Source organism: Gobius niger (assembly GCF_951799975.1).
Source record: "Gobius niger genome assembly, chromosome: 13".
Classification (NCBI taxonomy): Eukaryota; Metazoa; Chordata; class Actinopteri; order Gobiiformes; family Gobiidae; genus Gobius; species Gobius niger.
Genome location: NC_136864.1, coordinates 9,241,395 through 9,262,956, shown reverse-complemented (window position 1 = coordinate 9,262,956; position 21,562 = coordinate 9,241,395). Strand labels below are relative to the sequence as shown.

Genomic DNA, 21,562 nt, shown 5'->3' with positions numbered 1-21,562 from the left:
TAGCATGTTACAGTTTTTAACTCATTAATTGTCCGTGAAAGTAAATACTACGCTGACAGAAAAGACAAAGGGAGAGAGGGATATTGCACATCCGATGACACAATGGAGATATTTTTTTTCACTCAAGCTTGTCTGTAAATACTGTTTAAGTGGTGCTAGCCCGCAGTTAGCTTTGCCCACTAGCCTGTTAGCTTCTTCTTCGTGATTCCATTCGTGTGTATTGTGCCTCCGAACCAGTGCAGGGAAAGTTGCATTTGTGGTTTTCTGGCCAGAGACACCAGTTACTTAGTACTGCTTTAACATTTGATCAGTTCCTCCAGATTTGTTCTGAACTGAGCTTGATTTAAACCTCTTCTGTGTCAGCAGAGGTTGAATCCGCAAGAAGTGCTTAATATGCTCACTTAATGGGATTAATTACTATTCCCCATTACACACTAGAGTTCTGTGGGAAGTCAAAAGAGATTATTATAAGAATTATTATCAAAAAGTAGCTTATATGGCACTGTGGATTACCCAGGCATATTCAACTTTAATTTAATCGGATTTCTACAGTAAGATTTAGTGCTCAGACATGTTAAGATGCACTTTATTGAAGAGCCTCAATCTGGCTTTCTTTCTGGATAGTTTTTGCATAATAGAGAGAACCAGGTATTATTTTGAGAGCCCATAAACCGCCACAGGACCTGTTCTGAGAAGTTTCGTGCTCAAACTACCGTCATTACAGCGTCATCAAATTGTTAGCATGCAATTTGTTAAAAATGACTGCTGGCAATCTTTTCAATTACTGACAAGCCCCAGTGCTGTCTGCAGGAAAATTTCCAACAAGATGAAGACAATTATTGCAGGTTTATGGGCTTGTGAGTCACCATTAAGTATGATCTATGCCTGAATAAAGCATAATATTGGACAGCATACGTTTCTCTTCCACCAATTGCAGCTCAGAGTCCCGTATCTCCTCTTTCCGACCTCTCTCCTCGCTGAACTCCAGTTACTTTTCTTAGAAACTCTCCATTGTGCCCACATTTCACACCCACTTGCACTAAACGGGATCCCGGCGCACAGCCCGGGCCGGCTTGCATGTGTGCGCTCACAGAGAGCATGGGAAGGGTGTGCGCTGCTTCACAGTTTATGCGCGTATGTGATTTTCGCCGTTATATTTGTTCCTAAGTATGCGTTTGGTGCAGGGCTGGACTTGTTGGCCGGTAATAAACTTCTATTCCAGTTTTGCCCGTGCACCGCAGGAAGGAACCGCAGCTAAAGCCCATACATTTGCCTGGAGTGACTCACTGGGCATTCTGAGCAGATCTCAGCGGAGCAGCTGGCAAGTTCAGGACTGAAAACGTTGAGGAGATTAATGGGAAACTGACTTCTTTATATATCATTTGAATAAGGGGGGTCACTCTCACTCTGGTTCTAAGTGCATGACCTAGTCTAGTCTAACATTAAGCCCAAATGTTCTTTTAATCTTGTAGCAGACGACTGTCTCTTGCGTACTTGGATAAGACACTTCTCTAGAGTATGAAAGAGAGTTCATAGGGGTTGAGGAGTTCCTTTATGTAAAGCGCTTTGACTGCCTAATGTAAGAAAAGTGCTGTATTAACACTAGAGAGCAGAGCAATGTCAAGAACATATAGGTTTGCAGCAGAGGGAAGGTTATAGAGTTCATCTTCCTGGCATTCAGTCAGTTGAACTTGGGGTGGGTAGAGACTCTGCCGTGTTCTCCTGCAGGACTGAGATGAGGTATCTGCGGTGAAGGTTAAGCTAGACCTTTTGATCCTCGTAGGAAAATTCGTTCTCTGCATTTGACCCTTCCTTCAATGCCGCTGGGGCAACCTGTCAGGGGCAGTGGGCAGTCGCAGTGCAGCCCCCGGGAACCCATCTCCAGATGTGATGGTCAGAACCCTGCTGGAGGATTAACCTACATGCAAAGTCCACACACGTCCGGCCCACAATATTTTTTTTCTCCCAGGATGGGAAAGGCCAGTTGCTCATTGATTGCTCAGTATCTGACATTAGCAGCCAATGATAAGTGGAGCTCCCTACCATGATGTCACCTCCACGAGACAACGCAACGCTATCTTAATCCAAACTAGCCGTATACCTGACCCTAATCCTAACCCTAAGGATAGTGAAGCTTTACAAACTAATCCTAACCTTCCCTCAGCCCAAACCAGGGGTGTGCTGGGACCTCATTTTGGCCCAGGAATTTAAGATTTAGACCGGACCATTTACCTATGGAATTATAATGCTGTTATAGTGCGCTGGTTTCATATACCAGAGGTAGCTGGTTCAAATGACACTATGACAATTTTCTAGCAATTTCTCTTTTCACATGGGCTGCTGCTCACACAGTCTGAGCCTGATAGAACTTCTCAGTCAGATATTGCTTGTCACTTGTCTCCGCTGGACTGCTCCAACTTGAACTAAAGTGGAGGGGTGTTCCACTTAAACACCCCTTTTCCTGCCCCAAGAATGCAAAGTTTGACGCCAAGAAAGTTTCTGATTTTGACACATCAGTCATTATTTGCTTAATTTATATCTGGAACAGCAGCCCAGGCTCCTGCTGCAGCCCCGTTAAAGCCTTTCGGCCTGGAAAAGCACAACTGTGAGTCTGTTATTAATTAATTATTTTCCCAGGAAGATCACCGAGAAATGTCCCAACTCTCGCGATTACCCAGCACGCCTTTGGCCCTAACCGTGAGGATAGTGGAGTTTACAAAAGGTGTCTTTCAGGCGTGAGCACAAATCTGACCACCGTCAGGGAGTCTATTTGCAAATTTGGCCTGTCCCATCTTGGAAAAAAAAAAAAAGACGTCCCCCAGGGATCGAGCCCGGGCCCTTCTACCCATGAAGCTGGAGCGTTAACTGCTGCGCTCCCTCCCTCTGAGATAACCCTGTTCTGTCGCAGCAAAGCCAGTCAGACAGGCCTTTAGGGCGTTCAGGAGACAACAGCAGTGAAATGGCATTGTGGCACCGATACCACCACCTTTAGAAAAGTTATCGTATTATTTCCAAAGAATCCCAACTCCATTGTGATCAAATGGCTTTATGCTGTTTCTTTCCCTCTGTCTGTCGCTTATCACTTTGCGGATCTCCAGTGAGAAGAGTCATGCTCCGCAGTTGGACGTCTTCCCAGTGTTTCTGTGAAGCCCAGAGCAGCTGACAGGAACACGGTGAAATCTATAGGAAAAAATGCTACTACCTGAATCACATGGGGCCAGCTCTGCCTTTGGAAACAGTGACAGAGGTTTTGGGGAGGACCGGGAATGTGCACTAAGTGATTCCAGACTCAAGACTTTGCCGATCGGCCTCAGGAGCGTGTGCACGAAAGAGAGACCCCCCCAGTGCCTCCCCTTCAATATGCGGAGTCACACAAAAGGTTTAAACAAGCTGGGGGCGGACTTTATAATACGGTTTTTGTATTCATGTGCACTCACTGGCCAAGCAGCAATTTACAGCAGCAATTTACAATCACAATGGGGAAGCCTCGGGATGAGCAGCAAAGCGTCTTCAATTCTGTACAACCCAGTCCAAATGATACTTTCTGAAGTATAATTTTGATACTTTCTGAAGTATCATACCACCCAGTCCAAATGATACTTTCTGAAGTTGTTTTGCCACACAATTACCATTGTTGAGTTTGTTTTATTTTTCTTATGTTCATTCAATTTCAATTTTTTAGAATTGACAAAAAATAAATGGACCAACCTTGTTTACACTGCGTTAGTAATTATTGTGCAAATTGTATATCAGTGCCATAAAGGTAAAAAATAAATAAATAAAATAAAATCTATTAAACTCATGGATGGTATTGTGTCTCAGAGCTCTTTGAATCACTGACATCAATCCCACCTCAGCCATTTCTGCTATAGGGGAGGCCGGATTGAAGGTTTATGCACAACTGCAAACCTCTGGAGGGTCCTACACCTTGATGTTCAGGAGGCTCCAGAGGCACCAGCAGGCTTAAGATAAGATAAGATAAGATAAACCTTTATTGATCTCACAAAGGAGAAATTCACTTGTTACAGTCGGCGTTACTTCACTTAACTGTTTGCTGCTTTGCTGCTTTTGTCTGGCAGAAACCGTCCTCATTGTGCCTTTATCTGCACAAACCCATGTGTGCACTGAATCAGCCACAAATCTCTTAATCTCTTAGTACAATGATTACGCTTCATCTTTCATGAAATATGGAAGGTTTTCATACCTAGTCCAAGGCATTCAACTATTTCACGCTTTTCATCAGCAGAGAGATCCTTTTTCTTTGCCATATTGCTTGAAAATGGTGGTCTGCTTAATAATGGTTGACACCCTTTTTCAGTAGTTTTTCCCTTAGCTGATTCAAAGAGCCCTGAGACACATTAATTCATTATTATCATTTTATTTTATTTTTTTACCTTTATGACACTGAAATACAATTTGCATGATTATTGTTAACGCAGTGTAGTTCTACAGACAAATCCAATCCCTTATCGCAGCATATGCTTTAAAGATGTTCAGTCAAGGGTTATAGGTGAAATATGTAATATAGGTACATTTTATAAGTCAGTCCCAGATATTCTCATTCTCACCACTGCGCAGTTAATAAAAGCGGTTGGCACCTCTCGCTCTTTCTTCCAGGGCCAACATCTGGCTGTCAAACGCTGGCTGTGAGCGGAGGAAGCCGCTGGGTGGACCTGCAATAACATGAAACACACAGTGGACATTTTTGAGTGACGTTGATCCATGGGCCTCTCCAGATGAGTGGAGCTGTGAGGTGGCACAGCAGATGGGCTGAAGGACACAGGGCTGATCCCACAAGCGTCGGGCCGTCACTGTCCGGGTGGGCTCGGAAAGGGTTTCTTCTTTTATTATAGGACGCTTTAAATGTAAGCGAGTTTTGTTGGTAAAAAAGCGTGCTCAATATCTTTTAAATGAGAGGCACGTCTTTCACACTCAAAGCTAATTCTTCCCCTCTTGAATCCCAGTCCTCTCACTGAAGGTTGGCCCTGCTGTTGTGGAGGGACACTTTGGCACCGCCGCTCTCGGCATTAACCTCCATCATGGAAACATCTCTACTGTACGAAGCTGGACCCGAACTCCAAACCAGAGACCACAGAGCTGGACGTGAGCCAAGCTTTCGACGGCGGGAGGTGATGAAGAGAGCGGAAAAAATCCAGCTACTGCCACTTGTGACGCCGTGTACTGTTTCCACTCAGTCAGTTTGAATAGAGCGTTTATAATTGTAGTAAATGCAAAAACCTCAGGCAGCCGCAGTGAATCATGCAGGAATTAAGCGAATATACCTCCGTTATTTTAAGCTGAGATACACAGGATTTATCTTCAATGGGAATCACACAATACAATTGCGGGTGCTTCTTTTTGTCCTCTGATATTGTGGGTTTTTTTTCTTTCATTTTAAGAACATTTTATTCACATTTTGTCCTTTTTTTGTCTTATTTACTGCCTGACCAAAACATCACAATGAAAAATAAGGTCACACTAACATTTTTTGGACCGCCTTTAGTTTAGGTTATTTTTTCGTTTATTTATATAAGGACAACGTGCAGTTACATTAAAAAGATGGCTGCACCAGATATAGCACTATGCTAATTTCCAGTAGTAAAGTAAAGTGTTTGTATAATGGAGTTTTGTTTTTTGTGTTTTTTTTTTTTTCAACACAATACAGCTTTGCTTACAGCTGTGGCATTGTTTCAATAAGCTTCTGCAATGTCAAAAGATCCAGAGTTGCATTTATTTTTCATCAAGATCTTGGATTGATGAAGGGAGAGTGTGACCACTGTGCAAACCCTCTCCAGCACATCCCAAAGATTCTCAAAGGGGGGTAAAATCTGGACACAGTGGTGGACAATCCATGTGTGAAAATGAATCTCGTGCTCCCTGAACCACTCTTTCACAATGTGAGCTTGATGAATCCTGGGATTATCATCTTGGAATTGTACCGTGCCATCAGGGAAGAAGAAATCCATTGATGGAATAACCTGGTCATTCAGGATGTTCAGGTTGTCCTGGTGATCTCATTCTTTGGATACATTGTGTTGCTTATCCAAGACCTGACTAACCTCTTAACCCGCACCTGAACCAAGTGCATTTTCTCCAGTTCAGCTTTACCCAAAGCCATAAGGTCACAGCCTATAGGCCGGTGTAATAACTCATTTGAAAGCTAAGACCTACAAATCTAAATGGATCTTTTTCCTCGCGCTGTCGTAAAAATTTTTGACAATTTTTTTCATCGCCTTTTTGTCACATTTTTGGCACTCTTTTGTTGTTTGGCGATCGAAAATACATTTGCGGAGGTTAAAACTAACTGAGCGATTGAATTCTCCAGGTTCTTAGCTTTAAAATGACATACAGCATGCCCATATTCACTTAGATTTAGGCGGTACAAGTTGTGTTTTTAAGGCGTTGAGAGCCAAGATTGGTATCGGTTCAGTATCGGATATTTGTAGCCGATACCCAATATTGTTTTTTTTTCCAGCATCGGTTCCACTATAAAGTATATCACATTTGTATTTGCTTTTCAAAATTTCCAAATGCAAATAAAAATGAGTTACATGAAAGGGGCTGGATGCAAGTTCGCCATTTTATACTCACTGCTGCCACCTCAGGTTAAACGTGTAACTGCACCATCTATATTGTGCATGACGGCAATTCGGACCCGAAGTGACACCTTTTTGAGTGACAGTGCAGGATTTTAGAGTCAGTTGTGGTGAACAGGTCTCGGATCATTCTACACAATAGGACATGGCTGGAACATGTAGGGGGAGGAAAATACATAATTTTAACATTTTTAAACTCTGTATAGTCCCTTTAATACAGTGAAGGTGGTGGAAGTGTTTTGCCCAATAAGGAACCAATTCAAACTTGCAAGTCACTAACCTTTAGAGCTCACTGCTGCTAATGTAAACTCGTCTTGGCGGCGCACTGTGCAGATGGAAGCGATATTGGAAGGATTTGTTGCATTTTGGATGGTAGTAGATTGGGTTGGCCTTTGTTCTTAACTTTATTTGCTTTATCCTATTTACTTCCAATACTACAAAGAGGGCGACGGAAAGTACAAAGTTAATTGAACAAAAGGGTCCAATCATTTACCCAGTTTTGCGCGCTATTGTCGCAGCGCACTGTAATTGCCTTCATGTGTTTTTCCGTATCTCTCGCCGCAGTTGTCTCTTCGGTCTGCTCGCTGCACACAAGCGTAATCAAGGAAATAGGCCTGTCTGTTTAGCTTCGCGGGACGGCCACAAGAATCTGAAAATTACCGTCGTGGACTTGGAATGAGAGCAGACTTTATCACCGTGACTGTATTTGATTTGCTACTTTGCACGAACTCTTACATGTCCCTTATCTAAGCCACGACTGATTAGCGCACTCTGTCGGTGAAACAATGAAATGGAAAGTCTTACTGAGAGATGTCCAGTCTCAGAAAAAAAGAGCACTGATAATAAGAAAAATAGGAGATTCCATAAATTATATTCCCCCAGGTAACTGAGCTCCTCACACCATGTCTAGGGATGTGCCCAGTCAACAAAGAAAGCTAATTTTGTCCGCCTGTATCCAGCATCTCATCCTGTGGGTCACAACCTACAGTTCACGGCCAGAGATGAGACTACGAACATACAGTAGATGGATAGATAATTTACTTTTTCACTCTGCTTCTTCCGTCTCTCACTCGTGAACAAATCCCCAAGATACTTTATGCAGTAAACCAATCAGACAGGCAGCCATTGTGACACAAAAATTCTAATCTTATTTCAGGATGATGAATTTTCTTCATGTTGCTGGGGTGGACCTCTCCTCAGATCGGAGTCAGCTGTGGTAGCTGAGGCATGTGGTCCTGGGCATGTGACCTCATTCTTTGTTCATATGTGCAGATTTCTTCTCCTCTGACCTACATTTATCACACCGTGGCTAACTTTGTTTCAGTAATAAATGCTGATGCAGGTCAGTCACGCCCTTTATATACAATATGAAACATCTTGACAGACAATTTCACTTATTTTAAGTAAGTAAGTGCTTTATTTATCCTTGTACAACAGTACCGTTCATGTGTATTAGTCCTGAGCCACGCCGCCATTGTGGGTCAACCTGACCCGCACGTTTCTGGAGGTCGGGGAAACCGTAGCACCTGAAGGAAACCTGGCTCACTGCCTTCAGTCTCCTCTGATCCTCTGAAACGGTGCAGCACCTCCTGGGTTTGTCCCTGTTTCAGAGCGTGGCGTCCTGCACCGGTCAGATCCACCTCCTCCTTCCTCTTCCTCCTGTGCAGCTCCCTCCACTCCTTCTGCTCCACAACAGTCTTCCACCATCTTCTGGGAAGAGCTTAGCAGTTAATCTGTTTATTCTCCAGTGAATGTCCATAAGACAGAACAATAGAAGGCACGTGTGGCTGAGCTGTGAGTCTCGCCCAGATACCTCCTCGTTTGTCCCTTCATTGTTTACTGTTGCTCCTCTTGTGACACCCCCTCTGTGCTGCAGGTGTGGGGGCTTGTGATGCCTCTTCAGTGTCAAGAAGGTTGTTGCATTGTATTAGTCTAGTCAGTGAAATGCAAATGTATTGAGCACATGTTACATGTACTATTCCCCACTCAAAAGCAAAAAGGATTCATTTTGCAAATATTGCTTTAAGCCAATGTTTGGCCGTTCTCTAACACAGAGGTTCCAAACCTTTTTTGTCTTGCATACTCCTTGTGTCGTTCATTTATACTCCGAGTATCCCCTTAACCTCGAGGATCTTGCCAATATTATTGCAAAGTGACCGACTAAACTAAAGATTATTCAGTATTTAATAGTGTGTAATGTTCAAAATTATACTAAAGTACTGTCAAAATCAAAACTTTTGCTTAAAAACATTGCAATTCTACTCAGTTTCACTTTCTTTTTAAATCTGAAATAATTCCAAGTACCCCTTGCTAAGTGCTCAAGCACCCCTGGTTGGGAAACACTGCTCTAACATATAAAGACAACAAAACTAAACTTCCTCCCATGTAAGACTTGGCACAACAAAATCCTTAAAGGTGACCAAAGTTAACACTGCTATGCAGTTGGGAAACACAGGCATTGACAATTTACTCTAATGCAGTATTTTGCACACCCGTTTTCATCAATCTGAATATTTTCCCATATTCCTAAACTAAACACCCGGGCTTTCTCTTTGAGTAATAAGAAAACAAATTAGATAAGCCAAGTTTTTAGGACATTTACTAAAGCCACCTGGACAGCTGAAGTATGAGTCAATGATATTGGAGCCTTTTTTTTTTTACAAGTTTCTCTAAACATCCAAAATATGAAATCCCTGTGACACGTGGCTTGTGCTCAGCTCAGTAAATGCCTGTATTTCACTGAACTGCTATCTTAAAAAGTGGTAAAGCCAACTTTAAAAAGGACTTTTGCAGTAGTTGTTTTTTATAGGGGAAACCCACTCGTGCGCCCACTAATTATGTCTATCCAAATATACCTGTCACATGAAAAGTGAACCAGTGGTTTACTTAGTCACTGTAGCAGAGATAACTTTCACTGCCTGCAAATGACAGAGGAAACAGTAATTATTAGCTCCAGAAAGGGGCTTCCCACTGTTCTACAAAACCTGAAGCTTTCAAAAGGAAAGCTTGAAGTGACAGTTTAGAGAGCTTAAGTGTGAGTAAGTCCAACCAAATTAGTACTTCAGGGAATGTGGAGAAAATAGAGGCTCTGGTTAATACAACTATGACTGTTGTTGCTGGCTTTACACCACTGTTACAAATAGATTACTTTGTACTTCATTCTCAAAGTTACTTATGTATTACCTAAAACAGGGGTGTCGAACTCGTTTGGGTCGAGGGCCGAAATTCAGTCCCCACAGCGGGTCGTGGGCTGCAAGTAATTATAAAGGACTGTGGCCTCATAAATAACAGCTTACACTTATTGTGCTTCATCAGCCTGTGTCACATGTTTCTCAAAGTGCTCCATATAGTCATAATTCATTCACTCTACGCTCGATGGCTGTAAGTTACTATTGTAGCCACAGCTGCCCTGGGGCAGACTGACCATTTACCACGTGGCTATAATATACAATATACCTAAAATGAACTAAATTTAAGTTATACTTTATTCATCTCTGTAGAGAAAAGCATTCTCTGCATTTGACCCATCCTCAGTGTCGTATGGGGCGACCTGTAGGAGCCGTGAGCTGCCAGCATGGGCCGGTGCTCAGGGAACCCATCTCCAGGATGTGGAGCCAGGCTGGTGGTCAGAAACACCTGGCTGGAGGATTAACCTATTGCACAGATGTTTTTATAACCTACCACTAACCTACACAGACACGGGGAGAACATGCAAACTCCACTCAGAAAGGCCCTGTCCAGGTGGGAATCGAACCCGGGACCTTCGAGCTGTGAGGCACGAGCGCTAACCGCATAGTGCATACAGAATATAGTCTTTTTTTTTAATCATCTGAAGGCTCCATTTTACAACAGCTCGATAACAGTCAAAAATATGAAAGCAAGATTTTATCCTATCAATTTATACTAGCAAATTACAGCAAGAGTCTGCAGAAGAACATCTCAAACACTCCTATTTCAGGCTTCGGTCTCATCTGTTCTTCTCCTCTGTTCACACAGTACGTGTCGTCTCTCTGCGCGGCATTTCCTGCTTTCATCATCTCTAATTGTCCATTTGTTTAACTTCCACAAATTCTTGCTTCCAACAACACAGCTGATAAACCAATGGGGGTTTTTCTCTCCTTTCTCTTGTCAGGACATGGGTACCAGAGCTCAACACTTGCAGTATATTGCCAGTGTATCATGTTGCCGGGACTTTGGATATCAAGCACCTCAAAAGTGGATCACTGAATTTACTTGAACTTGCAACTAAAGCTATCGAGTTCAAGTTTAAGCCGTGACCGTCTCGCAAAAAAAACTGCTAACATTCACTTGATCGTCACCAAATGTTTCTCCTGAATGTGATGATTCATTGTATTTCTATGATTTACTGTTTATCACCGTTATCTACCGCCTGAAGCCACCATCTGCGCAGAGTAGTTCAGATCCCATTCAAATATGCGAGGTCTGACTCTGGACTGCCGGAGCAAAAGCGCAGATCAAAGAGGCCGACGAAGACTTACGCTGACCACAACAAGCCGGAGTAATGAGAAACATCCGCGGCCCATGAAAACTACAAGTCCCAGAGTGCACCGAATCCCGTCGAGTTCAAAGGTGAGTGGTCTCTTTGGAGCAGAAGTTAAAGCATTTGCCAAGATTTCAGATGGGAAGAAGAAAGGTTTGCTAAATGACTGAGCGGTACTTGTCTCCGGAGCACTGTATGGTGGCTCAGTGGTTATCGCTGCTTCAGAAACTTTTGGGTTTGATCCTTATAGGCCTCGCCTACATTTCTTTCCCACCAAATGTATCTTTCTGTTGTGGCTTGTGATCACTCACTCAAGAGCATTTAAGAGATTTTCTGAGGGACAAGATCTTCAAGGGTATTTTAAGCAGACAGGATTTTTCTAGTTTTCCTTCTTTTTCTTCTGTCAATCCAATAACCTGATTACTGAAACATAAAGCAGACTTATGTGTGCACACTTTGTCCATACCTGAGTAGTAATTCTTGTTTTTCTTATTTCAGAATGGATGTATAATACATAATTTTGGTTTATAACCTCGAACATTTCATCTGTAATACTTTGTGGATTATAACTTGAAATTACGTGTATGGAAAGGACACTCAGGTCTATGTCGGTTTGCTTTGCAAAGTTTGTTTGAAGGGACGTCCTGAAAACATTATGCAATCGTCCATTCTCTCCACAACGGTATTACTACAAATCTGTGGCATCGTGATGAATGCACTTTAAGTACAAACTGGCTCATAATACAGGAAATGCAGATTGAAGTGCTTCTGCAAGAAGAAATGACCAAAGTAGGATTGTTACTCAAAACCAGCATCGCCACACAGCAGATTCCTGATTACTCCATTAAAAAGTAACTTAGTCACTTACAAGTTACTTTACTAGTTACATCACCTCCCCAGCCTCAGAATGCAAATGGCAACCAGTTTTGCCCATGCTCATGTTATTGGAAGTGCATTTTAACAGCAACATCAACAAAGCTGCCATAGATTCAGAATAGTGACTATTTCCATCTCTCCTCCTATTGTCGTCTACGTTTATGTCGTGAGTCTTCATGCTGAAAAAGAGACTTGTCAGATATGTTACGTCACTCCATGAGACACAAAGAAGTATATTTTTCCTCAGGAAAAATAAATAAATTAATATAGTAGTTGAAATAGTAACTCACAGAAACTTGGAAAAGTAATTTTACTGGTCTGGAAAAGGTAATGTGTTAGATCACACGTTACTGAAAAAGTAGTCAGATAGTCAGTCAAGCAGTTTGACATCACTGCTCAAAACCAGGAAAAGGCTACTCTAGAGAGTCATTTTGTGATGCAGGAGTAGGTTTATACTATGGTTAAAAGCTAAAAAAAAAAATTTTTTTGCATGAAATGTTCCCTTAGGATCACTGCTTGTCTAACTTGAGTAACTACAGTATTTTGGTTACTCTACCCATCTCTGAAAAGTGTAAACTGCTGGTAAATACAAAAGTATTGTCTAAAGGCAGTCTAAAAAATAACACAAGAGCTTAAAGTACAATTTCTGTCTGCACACCCTTTCCGAATCTTGTCCCTTCCCCGATAGTGCGAGCGTCCCTAAATCACCCCACATGTACAATAACAAGGCAGGGCTTATGGCTGGTCCTCCATCGGCTTAAGAGCTTGTATTCCTCAACATTATGGGCCCCTTCACTATCACTTTTACAGCTGGACATCGCAGACCTCAAACGCCTGTGAAATATGAGAAGGTCTGGGCCTGTTTGGATTATGGCGATGCTCCCCACTTAACTAACCATAACAGAGCATGCACCAGTGGGAAGATGCATTCATTAAACCGTCTGACAGGGACAAGAAAACACCACGACGGCCGGCTCATCCACGTTAATGAGCCTTTACCACGGACAACTCAGGGTGATGCAGTAGTTTGGGATGGGAAGTGACAATTTTATGGCGAAAAGTTATTTCTTTTTCTTAAAATGCCTTAAATTGTAACTGTTATCAAGCATTCGTTACAAGGGCGAGTTCCACATTTCAATGATTGCGCATCAACAATAATGAAAATACTAATATATGTCACTTATATGTCACATCCTGTGCCCGTAAAGGCAGAGGCTCTCAAACTTGAGAAAGGCAGCAATAAGGAAGTGAAATAATCGCAAAGAAAAAAAAGTATGGCAGTGTCCAAATGTCCACACCACTCCCGATAGTGCGCTATAGTATATACGCCACTTTGCAGGGGTGTCCAAAGAAAAAAGTAGTGCACTCAAAATTTCCCACATGCATTCTGAAAAGTGATCAGCGAGTAGTTTAGCTTAACTTATAGTAGCTGTAGTGCACTTTTTCTGCTGGCGTCCAGACACCTGGCTGACTTTTTTTTTGACCCAATCATTTTTCATTTATATTATTAAACAAAAAATAATACAAAAATAATACATATAAAATAATAAGGACTTTTTCTTGGTTTCTTTTTCTTTTGACACTGGGCTGACCTACTTTCTGCACATTGCAGCACCTGCGACATCACGCAGTGGGGAGAAAATAGTGGCTTCTGTCCGAAGCGCCAACAGTATCAGTGCACTATTCCGGAAGTTCCTGTGGGCACTGCCATGAATTGTGCCCGCCCCTTTTCTCCTAACAGTTAATAGGGGACTGGAGAAGTCCAGATAAAATCAGTTACTAGGCCATGCAGAGAAACGGTGCAGTGTGGACATGTTGGCGCAAGTGAACATTGGACATTTTTACACAAACACGGCAAACATTTTCCCTCGTTCTCCGTTTAAATGAATGGGCTTCGCGCTCTACCGGAAGTGCCAATACAACGGAAGTGCAGAGAGTGGGCGGGGTGTGAATAAGGGACTAGGGAGGACATTTGGACACAGCGTATAGGTGAATGCACAGACTGACCAAAAAGTCGCCACAAAAAAAAGGTCCCACGCCCCAATGTTGTTTCAATAAGCTTCTGCAAAGTAAAAAGATCCAGCATTGCATTTGCTTTTCACCAAGATCTTGTATTCATGATGGGTGAGTGTGACCACTTCGTAAAGCCTTCTCCTGCACATCCCAAAGACTCTCAATGGGGTTCAGATCTGCACTCTTTAGAGGCCAATCCATGCATATCTCACAATATCAGCCTGATGAATCCTGGCATTGTCATCTAGGTATATGCCTGTGCCATCAGGAAAAAAGAAATCCATTGATGGAACAACCTGGTCAATCAGGATGTTCAGGTCGTCAGCTGATCTCCTCCTTTTGGCACATAGCGTTGCTGAACCCAGACCTGACCAACTGCAGCGACCCCCGATCAAAACAGTTAGTTAAATCTATGTGGCATTGTTTCTTCAGTCAGGCAGTGTATAATAATCCTAAATGTAATTGTGGGTGAGTCAACCATCAACCCAAAACATGGTGCAGTAGGCTAACATCTCATGAGACAAGTCTACAAATGCAATATAAAATAAAGCCATCTGATATCACTCAAAGTCACACATTAATGTTTGAAACTGTCACTTTTCCTATTGCAGATAACAGAAGTGCAGATCTTTGGTTATAGTTTTTAAAATAGTTACTTTTGCGTGTCCTGGGAAACACTAAAAACACCGCTCTGTTCTTTCGAGACCAGCTTTTCCTAAACAATAACAGGTGCATGGGGGTCGCAGGGTTGCGTTCAGAAGCGTAAATCATCTGAGAGTTGAACACCGTTTGCCTGAACTCAGATGCCCTCCCACATCACTGGTGCGCCCCCTCTGAGTTAACTACCCCCTTTGGTGAAATTACAGATGCACGGGCAGAGTGTGGCAGCAGGAGAGAGGTGGTGCAGTCGACCGCGCGACCGCAGCAGCCCAAAGGAATGTGTCTGTGCCTGCTGGAGCCGAGACTGACTCGCCAACGGGACAGGATGCAGAAGCTTAATATGTAATCATAGGCTTTTAATTTTAATTTATTAAAAGATTAACATCATTCGCCTTGGCAGTGTTCTTCTCTCCATCTTGAGGAGAACCTTTGCTAAAACAGCCTCTTCACAGCACTTCTAATAACATAATCCACTCACCTTTAGTTTACTTTACAAAACTAACACAGTAAAGTAGCAAAACCGTGAAAAAAATATGTATACTTTGACATTTTTAGCGCATATTTAACTCAAAAATACAGCTTTTTGTTTCATGCAGTGAGCATAGCTGGTTGTCATTTGGCTTAATGATTAAAAAAAAAAGTATTTTCCCACAATCACAATGTCAAGAGGCATATGTGGCTCCTTCAAAGGGGCTAGATGCAAGTTAGCCATTTTATACTCACTACTGCCACCTCAGGTCACACGTGTAACTGCAGCTTCTATATTAAGCTCATGCATGACGGCACTTCGGACCCATGACAACTTTTTGAGTGACAGTGCAGGATTTTAGCGGCAGTTGTGGTGAACAGGTCTGGGTTCATTCTACACATTAGGACATGGCTGGAACATGTAGGGGGAGGAAAATACTTAATTTTAACATTTGTAAACTCTGTATAGTCCCTTTAAAGTGTCTTGTGCGGCTCTTTGGATCTTTAATGGAAGAAAAGTAAACCTAGAAAGTGTTTTTATACAAGCGAGTATAGGCTATATCCAGTGTTGGGCAAGTTACTTAAAAGGGACTATACGGAGATTAAAAAAAAAAAAAAAGTATTTTCCGCCCCCTACATGTTCCAGCCATGTCCTAAAAAATGAGCTCAGACCTCTTCACCACAGCTGCTTCTAAAATCCTGCACTGTCACTCAAAAAGGTGTTAGTTCGGGTCCGAATTGCCGTCATGCACAAGCTGAATATAGAAGCTGCAGTTACGTGTTCGACCTAAGGTGGCAGTAGTGAGTATGAAAATGATCAACTTGCATTTAGCCCCTTTAAAGCCTCTTGTGCAGCTCTTTGGAGCTTTAATGGAAGAAAAGCAAAGCTAGAGAGTGTTTTATACAAGTGTTGGGCAGGTTACTTACATTTTTTTAAATAAATTCTATATCAGTGATTTCAGCTCTAAAAATGTAATGTTTGTAGTCCATATTACTGTTTCAAAAATGTAGCTGAAAACATAAACTGAAAATAGTGATAAAGCCACTGAGCAAAAGTGCAGTCAGAGATTTCCTTTTCCTTCATTATCCCCATTCTCTTGTGTTTTGTTTTGACAACGTTAAAGGAACAGGCCACCATATTTTCATACTGTGATATGTTCTTGCCTGAACTTAGACGAGTTGATACGTACCTGTCTGGTCTATATGCGTGCTCGTGGAAGAGCATGGTTGCCTCTAACTTCACCCCCGTTTGGAGCCATAGGAATATGCTAGGAGAGGCCAAATGCTAACAACATCTTTGTTCGTTTTGCGTGACTGAGCGCAAGCACAAAGACCAGACAGGTACGCATCAACTCGTCTAAGCTCAGGTAAGAACATATCACAGTGTGGAAAAATGGTGGCCTGTTCCTTTAACTACATGCAACTGCAGATCTTATACACCAGTGTCCAACTTGATTTGGCATGCTGCATGTTATTTGGGGGGAGTTTGGCATTTTTTTGGTTCATACATTTAAATGCACTTGCAACTCGAGTAAGTAAGTATGTAATATGTTTCATTCCTTAGTCACTGAATAAAGTCATGTATTTTCGTAATATACTTTTGTAATACATTACTCCCAACACTGGCTACATGAGCCTGAATAAAAAGATTTCAAATGTTCCAAGAAAAGATCCTTCAGATCCCTTTCTGTTTCCTTCTCATGTAAATAGATTTTTACATTAAAGAGCAATCCTATAATTATAACATACATCATTAAAAAAACAGTCATGCTTTGTTGTTTGCAAATAAAAATACATTTGCAGCTCTTGGAGACTTTCTTCGGTTTAAAACAGATTTTTGATAACTTCTTCTTCTTCGTTTTTGATGTCGAAGGCTGTAGACCCCCTGACCTAGATACTGCCACAATATGAATAAAGGGAACATTGCAGGACCACCTATTCCCAGCCACCGCAGTCTAAGTTACATCGAAAACAGTTCAAACATTTTTTCCCAGACTTTGGCGCATGTGATTAAAATCCACTTTGGTGCAAAACGAACCTTCTGGGCAAATGCAGTCGAGACATTTCTGTTTTTATAGCTGCCTCGGGCTTGCAGCGAGCCCGAAATCCAGACTCAATATAGAATAATTATACAATGTCATGCTGCTACATATTGGCAGTAAATGCATCAGTTGTAATCATACGCCTCACAACTACAAAGCTGAAGGCTGAACGCGAAGTGGAAGGCAGGGCTGAAAATTGTAGCTTCTGACTTTGCGCGAGAGGCTGTAAGCTACTACTCAGCGTTTGGACGAAATACAAAGATGTTTTATTTTACATGTCCAGTACGCTGTAGTTTTGAGACCGAGTTGGACGGAGGGGAAGAAACAAGTGGTTGCATTTGCCAAACAACATGAAACAAGCAGAAGAAATTACCACCAGCCCGCTCTGCCAGAGACCGACGGGCCACTGAAAAAACACAGCTGGTTTACACAGCTTTTCAAATGGTTTTAAGTAGGGAGAAATAGAGGAGGTATAAGCAAAGTTTGCAATTAGGAGAGGAGCATGGTGGACAAGAATACAGTATGTGCATTTCAAAAGTGCGCACAGTAGCTTCTGAAGCTCTGAAATAGGAACATCAAACCATTGAAATGAATCTAATATTTTATTTCGAGCCATATAAACATAAGACAGTGTACAAAACAAATACAGAGACAAGGTACATGCTGAAAATCTTTAAATTTCATACAATGTTCCTTGCCCCTATGATTGAAAAAATAGTCAACATTCACAATATGTTACACTTTATAACAGGGGTCCATGGGGTCCATAATCAAAGGCTCCAATATAATATGTTTTGATTGGTTATATTGAGGAAACTTTTTTTCAATAAATTAATAATAATGAGCCTGACAGGACTGTAGGCTCATAAAAACGGCTTACACTTAAGCCTGTGTCACAACTGTCTGCTAGTTGTCACTAGTCATTATTTATTCACTCCTCACTCTGTGGTGGTATGCTATTGTAGCCACAGACGCCCTGGGGCAGACCGTCCATTGACCACGTGGCTATAATGTGTCGTTTATATCCTGATCTTTTGTTATGTCCGTGCCCTCTGCTGGACACATGTGGAGTATTCTTTTTCTTCTTTCTATATTTAAGCTGCCCCCCTAGTGGCTGGAGTCAGTATTCTGGTTCATGTAAAGATTCATAATCCCGCACAGGAATGGGCTATTGACTTTCTCTCAAATCAGGGGCCGGATTGAATCATCTCCCGGGCTGGAAGTGGCCCGCGGGCCGCCTTTTGGAGTCCCCTGCTTTTCAACAAGTGTATAATTTTTCATTTCCTATACCTAATGTATTACCATGTTACCATATTTTACAATATATACATGAAAAGTATAGTAGTAACCGATTGATTGATGTTCATGGTAGCAAGATATACATTTTAATCATGTGTGTTACAGCAGAACTAGAAGCATTTTTTCACTCAAACTTGGCTGTAAATACTGTTTAAGTGGCGCTAGCCCGCAGTTAGCTTTGCCTGTTAGCATGCTAGCTTCTTCTTTGTGATTCCATTAGTGTGTATTGGTGATTCCGACCCCGGTGCAGGCAAGTTGCAAACACAGTTTTCTGGCCAGAGACACTAGTGGGGGAGACGAAAGACCCTCCAAACATTCCACTTGTATTACCCCCAGAGGGACTACGAAAAGGATTTAGCAAGGTAGACAAGTTACTTGTTACTTTTTCCCCTTTTTTTCCTTTCCTATGTCTGGAATTGAGGGAAGCAGCCCCCAAGCAACCGGACCACCCTTTCCTGCGTGTCCTATGCTGTGCATTAAAGGAGACAAGATTCAGGAGTCCGCTGCCAGAAGATGCTATCCTTGAGGAGCAGGAATCCGCTCACCTGCCCTGTACAACAGGTTATGTTGATTGTGGAAATAAACCATTGTTTAATTCCAGAAAATTCCAGAAAAGTATGTATTTAAAAGGACTTGCAGTAATACATTCCTAAACTAATACATTATTTGACTCTCAATGATACTAAAGTCAATTTTCCAATCTGTATTTTGCTACAGGAGTCACTGTCCAGCTCTGATTAGGTATTGTTAGTTCAAAAAACAACCAATATGGAAATGTTTGGACCCTGGTTTACCTTGAGTGAATGTCTTTGATAAAAGCGGCTTCCACCTAAACATAACAATTATGTTCCAGCATGTGTCTGCGGTTACCAGCCCTCAGGATTCGATTCGATTTGTTATAATATGCAGCGTCATGTTACAGCAGGCGTAATGATGGCAGAGGCTGACTCCACATGTGATGGAAATGTTTGATTTGTGTACAATTCAAAGATTTTCTCCAGCAAAGGCTACAAGTAATGTTACGCCCAAGTTAAGTAAATGTGGTTCTGAGGTGGCTGGCTGCAATCGACCCAGTTAAGTTTTCGCAAAATCTTCCAAGTTCCATGGTCTGGTTAGATTATGGTTATGGCAAATAGGTCCCAGATTTAACCGTGTGCAGTTTTTCTGTGTGGAATCTTGATATTCTCTCTTTGTTTCATCCTTGGAGGTTTAGATACTGATCAAGAACCTATCGACCAGTTGTTCATAGTTGACTTCCTTATCCTCAAATTGTCCTAAATAATGACTCTCTAAATCGACAATCTTGATTCCTCGCTTAATTGGAAGCTCTAATGTTTGTAGGCCACTGTTTTTAAAGCAGTACTAAGTAACTTGTTTACCTTAATATATCCTTTTCGCTGTCCCTCTGGGGGTAATACGGATGATTAGGGGTCTTTCATCTCCCTCTGGTGTCTCTGTTCAGGAAAGACACTTGCAACTCCCTGCACTGGGTCGGAGGTGCAATACAAACTCCTGGAATCACGAAGAAGAAGCTAATAGGCTAATGGGTAAAGCTAACTGCAGACTAGCACCACTTAAACAGTATTTACAGCCAAGTTTGAGTGAAAAAAGTGATTTCCATTGTGTAATTGGATGTACGATATCCCTCTCTGCCTTTGTCTTTTCTGTCAGCGTAGTATTTACTCTCACGGACAATTAATGAGTGAAAATCTGCAACATGCTACGAAACCTGCAGTGGCGCTTATGGCCTCTAGGGGCATGAGTCACTTAGTTCTGCTTTTTTTTTTACATGACCGACCTTGATCTCTTTTCAAGATGGCATCCTCTCAGTGACCCATCACCACCAGTGTTTATGACAAAGGTCCCCGTCCGCCAAACCGCTGTTTTTTATTTATTTTGTCTAAACAAATAAAGCTGTAAACTTGCTATTTCTTCCTCCCATGACTGTGTGGAGTGGGTGTTAGTCAGGATTTTCAGAAGTCTAACATTTATCACGGTGAGGACATTGGTCAATATTGTTCTTTTGGTAAAGGCAGCGGTGGGTCTCTATGGTCGTATTTCAGGCTCATTGTGTACTCACTGAACCCCTTTTACAGGGTGACGGTGACTGACAAAGACTATAGAGATGTCATGCAGAATCAAAAGCACAAGCGCAGAAACAAGGAGCACAATGTCTGGGTGCAGTGCTGTTATCTCACGGCAAACCAAAACTATTTGATTCTTAGACCCTTTTTCGTGGAGTTCTTCACCCAATATCTGTTTTCCTCATCAACGCACAATAGGTCAATCAAAAGTGAATTAAAAAGTGTAGAAGCCAAAAGCCTTGACCAGTCTAATAGCAATAATATTCAGTCAATCTTCAAAACGGTGGTCTTTGCCTGACCTTAGTAAGTTTAGCCTTATTCACTCTTTCCCTATAGCTTCACTCTTGTGTGACATGCTTCTAATTACCGCTTTGAGATAACATTTACGAAAGGCCGACAAATTTTCCGAAGTGTGTTGGCTGTCCATGTGACAGAGTCTGCCACCGCCCTGTTCGACTGTCCCGCGCACCCGCCTCTCGGGGAGGACGCTAGTATGGCTTCCACCTGTGCCTCCGTGCTTTGTTCCACTCGTCTCCAACAACCTTTAATTACTCCCAGCCCTGAGTAGCGCGTGTCCTGAAAAATATCCAAGAACTGCACGAGGAAACTCCTAAAGTCTGGAAAGCATTTGACTCTGGTCACTAGGGCTTTGATATGAGCCATTATACTGCACTGCGTATCACATTCACGGGCTTCACAGGCAGGAGGCAATTATAATTAATATTGATGGAGACAAGCTGACAACCCACAACCCTGATTATGACACATTTGAAGGAAGAAACAATGGGAGGAGGAAATCAAGGAGTCACGAATGCAGTTTCCCATATAAATCATCCTATAATTTGTGGTCAATTAAAGTCAGTGTTACTTTCGCAAATGGACACTATTTACACATTCGATAGAAACCTGTTTTATATGTTGAGTTTTGTAGTATGTGTAATGATGCAACTCGGAGTAGAGCCACTGCTCCACATTCACAGGAGAAGGAAAAGACATATGTTTCGGATTCCAGTAGGACTCCAA

General features: G+C 42.1%; 1 long non-coding RNA gene across 1 annotated transcript in view; it reads right to left on the bottom strand.

Annotated features, from left to right (window-relative positions):
• LOC306973129 overlaps positions 1–21,562 on the bottom strand; it is a 268,899-nt gene that overhangs the window by 47,055 nt on the left and 200,282 nt on the right. Inside the window, exon 2 of the long non-coding RNA XR_013793548.1 lies at positions 15,450–15,552. This is a non-coding gene — a long non-coding RNA (uncharacterized lncRNA). The remainder of the gene's footprint in view (positions 1–15,449; positions 15,553–21,562) is intronic.